At 43.2% G+C, this 7194-nt stretch overlaps 1 long non-coding RNA gene across 2 annotated transcripts; it reads left to right on the plus strand.

The window, feature by feature from the left end:
• LOC128194005 (uncharacterized) lies at nucleotides 1-3099 on the plus strand. 2 transcript variants are annotated; one of them, XR_008245239.1, is made up of 3 exons: nucleotides 1-1576; nucleotides 2603-2684; nucleotides 2775-3099. It is a non-coding gene; the product is annotated as an uncharacterized LOC128194005 (long non-coding RNA). The 2 variants fall into 2 exon arrangements; XR_008245238.1 differs by lacking the exon at nucleotides 1-1576 and having other exon boundaries at nucleotides 1585-2684.
• The last annotated feature ends 4095 nt before the right edge of the window (nucleotides 3100-7194 follow it).

The following is a 7194-nucleotide window of genomic DNA, read 5'->3' on the forward strand; positions in this document are numbered from 1 at the left end:
CTTATAATGATTTTGCAATTGGCAAAGCATTTGGCAAAATGGAAGGGGGGCCACCACTTTGTTCAAGTTCACGGGAGAAGCTTGCAAAAATTTGAATTTTATATTATTAATGGAAGTGGTGTTACTGATATGTTTTGCCAAGCCAACAAACCACTTAATGGAGCTCATGGTATTGATGGTAGAAAATACATTATGGCCCACTTTGCACTCATCTCACAATTGCTTCAGAAACAACACACACCACACTTCTTTCCTAAAACGAAAATTGGCTTGCATATATGCAATGAGTTCACGGCTTTGAGAAGTTTGGTGCAGAATTTTTGAAGTGTTTTCCACAAAGTAGCTCACGGCCTAGATGCTGTCATAGCCTGGTTTGGTTTCATATTCTAACAGCACCATCTACATAGAAGCAAGGCATGAAGGTGGCTGAAAGAAGCACACAGCTCATGTACAAGAAACGGTGGGCATTTAATTTCTGTTCGAAGAAAAGCAAAACACAAGGGCCCCTATACTTTTTGGCTTGCAAAGTCAAACACGGTTACATGCTACTTGGAGAAGCTTCCCATAGTCAGCAAAACAGAGCTTGGAGCTGCAGAGCACGCTGGAGACACACGGCCTGATCACCAGCCACCACTGAGAAATTTCTTCACCTTCCTTTACGTGAGCAACACTAAGAGAAGAGGATTCCAGCATCTTGGAGAGAAGACCACGACATGCACAAGCCAGCAGAGGACCTCTCGGTACAGCAGCTGCACCCAGCACTTCACACTCCACGGTCTTGATCCAGTTGAGGAAGAAGATGTCCAGCAGCTGCAACATGTGAAGGGAGAAGAGTTGAGAAGGGTGTTCACGGTTGAATGGAGAAGAAGCTTACGGAGAAGCTCTAAAGGTCACATCCATCCATTGGGAGTGCAAACGGCTAGCTGGAAGCAGTGGTGCTGGATGGGAACGTTAATGGCTGGAAGAAAAGCACACCATGCACAGCAGCTTGAAGCTTGAAAGCTTGAAACTAGAAGCAGCAAAATGAAGAGAAGCAAGTTGGGAGAAGAGGACAAATATTAGTTGGAAAAAGGAGAGACTCACGGGTTCAGATGTTTTGTTATAAAACCACCACAAGCAGCAAAGAATGTGTATTAGTTTTCAAAAATGATTCTTTGACACGGTTAAAGCAAATTACATTCATTTGACACGCTGTGGGCCCCGAAAACTGTCAACATCATGAAGGATAGCTTGGTCATTTGACATTATGGGCTGGTGCTGAGTTGGCAGGTAAAAAAGTTAAATGAAACGTTGCGTTTCACTGTGTGGCTTAGGATCTGTGTGTGGGATTTCAAATTTCGAAACGCTCGAGTTAACTTGCTGGCTTAGGATCGTGTGTGGGATTTCAAATTTCGAAATTTCGAGCTAGGGTTAGGATTGAGAGAGAACGAGAGAACCAGAGAGATCGAGGGAGAAAACACAAACCCTACTCCATTGCTGCCACCGGAGGCTGGACGTGATAGGAAAAGTTTGTACCAGCGAAGGTGTAGCCGAAGGCAAAGTTCGTACCGGACGTGATCGATGTGGAGCGCGGAAGGTTTGTCCCCTTTCTTATTTCTCCCCTTTGTACCGTTTGAATAATATAAAGTATGATACTGTTGTTCCTTTGTTCTTTTCTCAGAATTTGTCTATCTTTGTTTTTATTTTTGGTATTTTATCGGAAACCCTAGACTAAAGGGGGAAATGTCGTGAGAGATAAAATTCTGGATTGGGCAAACCTGTAGGATTATTTACTGTCCTTAGTGTTTTTGGGCTTGGTTTGCTTATTTGCAAAAGGGAATATTGCAATAAATGGATAAAGTGTGAGATGATTACAAGAAATGGAAAAAGGGTAGTGTCGATGGAGAGCTAGAGAGTGAAAAAGTTCCACGAAATCAGAGGGAATAGTGATTGGAATAGTTTGCAAAATGGCACCCACCCAGCACGGTTATTCTGCTCAGCAGCAGCACGAAATGCAACGCAAACGTTTCTAACTGTCTTCGCGCCAATGCTGGAGCTACTTCCCATGAACTGATTGAAATGATTCCCCTTTTTGTTATAGTCCGAAAACTCCCTGTCCATGCTGCATTGGCTCCCTCTGTGTTCCTTCATTATTATCTGTTTGATGATATTTTTTTTGAGTTAGAAAAAGGGAAATATTGTCATGAGAGTTGAACATCAGTTTAAGGTGTCCTGAATTTTTCATACATTTGCTTCTGGCACCATTTTATTTTTAATTTATGTATTGTATATGTTATTTACCTGCATCCACTGTTTTTTACTCAGTGATAAATTTGCTTTGGAATCCATCACATATATTTTATTTCTATCACTACTAGGTTGCCCTTTCTTGGTCAGTTGTATTAGCATTTTGCATTGTGCCCTGTTTGCCCCTAGATATATTGCGTGATTATGTTGTTTGTGGTTTGTATATGGTGTTTGGCCACTGTTATTTATAACTCCTTGGATTTTATGTAGAGAATAGTTTCATCTAATTTATGAATTTAAATATAGATTATTCTTTCATAGAGCTAAGTGCTTGATTAACACCAAAAGTTTCTTTCTCCATTTTTTCTGTTTCTAGTGTCCTTGTGGAATCAGCTCTTACGAAATTAATTGTTTTGCATGTATTACCCTATGACATAACTCTGAGGAATATTGTCAAGGTAAAGATTTTGGTGAACAATTTTCTATTGTACTATTATATATGTTGTAAACTTTTCTAGGACTTTAAATGATACTCTCGGATTGTGCAGGTTTTTGGAAGTGATATTGGGGGCCCAACTGATGACCTAGTACGTCTATCAATACCAATTGATACCAACAAGCCTCCAACACGCTCCGTTGATGACATTCTATCGAAATTGATTCCACCTCTTCACAAACCTCAAGGCACTGGATGAAAGAAGAACAATATAAATGGCCTATGTTAAAACTTTCATAATTTCCTTGCCTGTATTTCAGATTTATCGTTGTTGTTTGTTGTCGAATATTGTGCGTGGTCACATGGATGTGTTATTTAGAAAAATTTGTGAACTACTTAACTTATGTTGATCAATTTGTTGTTGCATTAAGTGCTTATGTAATGTTCGTTATGTTATAAGTTTTATATGAAGTTCATTTCGTGAAAATTAAAAGTGTTTAACTTTATGGACAACTTTATTCGGTTATTTATTGAATTGGTTTTCTACAACAATACAAGTGGTTATTTATGCAATTTGGTTTTGTACACCACCACGAGCGTCCTATTTTATAAACGACCGTCCAATTTTCTGGAGGAGCGTCCAATTTTATGGACGAGCGTCCACTTCTGTACGATCTTCTGGACGAGCGTCCTTCTGGATGAGCGTCTGGACGAGCGTCCACATGTGGACGACCGTCCTTCTGGATGAGCGTCTGGACGAGCGTCCATCTGGTCCAGCGTCTGCACGACCTATAAACGACCGTCCATGTGCCAGCGACTGACGTATGGACGAGCGTCCACTAGCTTATCGAGCGTGGACTTGATCTTCTGTGGACGACCGTCCTCTTGTGCGTGCAGGGGGCGACGAGCGTCAGCTTGCTATGAAATGTTCGTGCGCTCGCTATGTGACGACCGTCCTGGGCGACAGGGTGATGTGCGAAAACGCTGGACGCTCGGTCAGCTGTCCAGAACGAACGCTGGGTCACGTGTAGAGAGCGCTCGTTCACTAAATGCATAGGCGCTGATTTGGTTACAATAAATGGGCGAAAACGCTGGACGCTCGGTCAGCTGTACAGAACGAACGCTCGGTCACGTGTAGAGAGCGCTCGTTCACTAAATGCATAGGCGCTGATTTGGTTACAATAAATGGTTATGTTGTTAGACCTTTGTGGTTATTTCTGAATTTTATTTTGTACAACAATATTACTGGTTAACTCGATATATGGACATCTTTGATGCAGTAACTGGATATATGGACAACTTTATTCGGTTAATTACTGAACGACCGCGATATTCCAACAACACATTTTTAACACTCTTTTAACACTATTTCATGGATAACTGTAATATTTGAAACGTACAATGTATCATTTTGTTGTGTATGTTGTGTAACTGAATCTCAATTAATGGTGTGTTATAATGAATTTAATTATGTCATACAAAATGGTGCGTAAAAGTCAGTTTTTTTTCCAATGGTGACCTGTGTTCACCTGACTGAGTACCTGTGTTGGACTTTCTGTACAAATTCCCATTTTATCTCGGGTAATCGTTTACAGGGTTCCTGTAAAAGATTACCAGCCCCATTTTTCAGCAGTCTCACTCATTTCTTGCACAGCTTGCTCCCCCAAGTCATGAGGGGTCACCCCACCCTCCTTGGCCTCACATCACATCACCATCCACCCTCTCCCACCACTAGAACACCTGCACAAGCCTCACACAGGTCCAGATTAGCCGAAAAGTCAGTTTTTTGTCCAATGGTGACCTGTGTTACCCTGACTGAGTACCTGTGTTGGACTTTCTGTACAAATTAGCAATTTCTCTCGGGTAATCGTTTACAGGGTTCCTATAAACGATTACCAGCCCCATTTTTCAACAGTCTCACTCATTTCTTGCACACCTTACTCCTCCAAGTCATGAGGGGTCTCCACACCCTCCTTGGCCTCACATCACATCACCATCCACCCTCTCCCACCACTGGAACACCTGCACAAGCCTCACACAGGTGCAGATTAGCCGAAAAGTCAGTTTTTTGTCCAATGGTGACCTGTGTTCACCTGACTGAGTACCTGTGTTGGATTTTCTGTACAAATTGGCAATTTCTCTCGGGTAATCGTTTACAGGGTTCCTGTAAACGATTACCAGCCCCATTTTTCAGCAGTCTCACTCATTCCTTGCACAGCTTGCTCCCCCAACTCATGAGGGGTCACCCCACCCTCCTTGGCCTCACATCACATCACCATCCACCCTCTCCCACCACTAGAACACCTGCACAAGCCTCACACAGGTCCAGATTAGCCGAAAAGTCAGTTTTTTGTCCAATGGTGACCTGTGTTACCCTGACTGAGTACCTGTGTTGGACTTTCTGTACAAATTGGCAATTTCTCTCGGGTAATCGTTTACAGGGTTCCTATAAACGATTACCAGCCCCATTTTTCAACAGTCTCACTCATTTCTTGCACACCTTACTCCTCCAAGTCATGAGGGGTCTCCACACCCTCCTTGGCCTCACATCACATCACCATCCACCCTCTCCCACCACTGGAACACCTGCACAAGCCTCACACAGGTGCAGATTAGCCGAAAAGTCAGTTTTTTGTCCAATGGTGACCTGTGTTCACCTGACTGAGTACCTGTGTTGGATTTTCTGTACAAATTGGCAATTTCTCTCGGGTAATCGTTTACAGGGTTCCTGTAAACGATTACCAGCCCCATTTTTCAGCAGTCTCACTCATTCCTTGCACAGCTTGCTCCCCCAACTCATGAGGGGTCACCCCACCCTCCTTGGCCTCACATCACATCACCATCCACCCTCTCCCACCACTATAACACCTGCACAAGCCTCAGACAGGTCCAGAAGTGCCTAAAAGTCAGTTTTTTGTCCCATGGTGACCTGTGTTCACCTGACTGAGTACCTGTGTTGGACTTTCTGTACAAATTGGAAATTTCTCTCGGGTAATCGTTTACAGGGTTCCTGTAAACGATTACCAGCACCATTTTTCAGCAGTCTCACTCATTTCTTGCACACCTTACTCCTCCAAGTCATGAGGGGTCTCCACACCCTCCTTGGCCTCACATCACATCACCATCCACCCTCTCCCACCACTGGAACACCTGCACAAGCCTCACACAGGTGCAGTTTAGCCGAAAAGTCAGTTTTTTGTCCCATGGTGACCTGTGTTCACCTGACTGAGTACCTGTGTTGGACTTTCTGTACAAATTGGCAATTTCTCTCGGGTAATCGTTTACAGGGTTGCTGTAAACGCTTACCAGCCCCATTTTTCAGCAGTCTCACTCATTCCTTGCACAGCTTGCTCCCCCAACTCATGAGGGGTCACCCCACCCTCCTTGGCCTCACATCACATCACCATCCACCCTCTCCCACCACTGGAACACCTGCACAAGCCTCAGACAGGTCCAGATTAGCATAAAAGTCAGTTTTCTGTCCAATGGTGACCTGTGTTCACCTGACTGAGTACCTGTGTTGGACTTTCTGTACAAATTGACAATTTCTCTCGGGTAATCGTTTACAGGGTTGCTGTAAACGATTACCAGCCCCATTTTTCAGCAGTCTCACTCATTCCTTGCACAGCTTGCTCCCCCAACTCATGAGGGGTCACCCCACCCTCCTTGGCCTCACATCACATCACCATCCACCCTCTCCCACCACTGGAACACCTGCACAAGCCTCAGACAGGTCCAGAAGTGCCGAAAAGTCAGATTTTTGTCCAATGGTGACCTGTGTTCACCTGACTGAGTACCTGTGTTGGACTTTCTGTACAAATTGGCAATTTCTCTCGGGTAATTGTTTACAGGGTTGCTGTAAACGATTACCAGCCCCATTTTTCAGCAGTCTCACTCATTCCTTGCACACCTTGCTCCTCCAACTCATCACCTGTCACTCCACGCTTCTTACATTCACATCAATCACCTACACCCATCTCCCCACTCAGAAATTTATCAAATCCTTCGCATTAATTACCATTAATTTTAGTGAAAATGGTCTCGTACTGTTCAAATTTTAATTATAATGCTGCGTTTATTTTTCAATCGCTAATTTTGTCATTATAACAAACACAAACGCAAAGTAAAAACAATTCATTTCCAAATCCAACCACTATTCTTATTACAAACACATAGTGTACATTGTCAAATAACATTAGGTACATATTTCAACATCTTATACATGTCAAAATTGTCAAATAACATTAGGTACATATTTGAACATCTTATACATGTCAAAATTTGATAATTTCTTAGCAATCCTAGACAATGCCGTATAGATGTAGGGCTTCCATTCTGCTAATGTTCTCATTGTCCAGGTGTAAGGCCCGTAAATTTTGGGAATGGTGGGGACGTGGTGGGCACCACCTTTTCATTTATTGAGTTGCATTATTGAAGGGGCAGGGAGGAAGCAATTAGAAGTCACGAGAGTTGTCCTTTTTTTGAAGTGGGGAGCAAGAAAACGTCTGTGATTCTCTTGTGTTTGACACCAT

This window comes from Vigna angularis, chromosome 9, assembly GCF_016808095.1.
Source record: "Vigna angularis cultivar LongXiaoDou No.4 chromosome 9, ASM1680809v1, whole genome shotgun sequence".
NCBI lineage: Eukaryota > Viridiplantae > Streptophyta > Magnoliopsida > Fabales > Fabaceae > Vigna > Vigna angularis.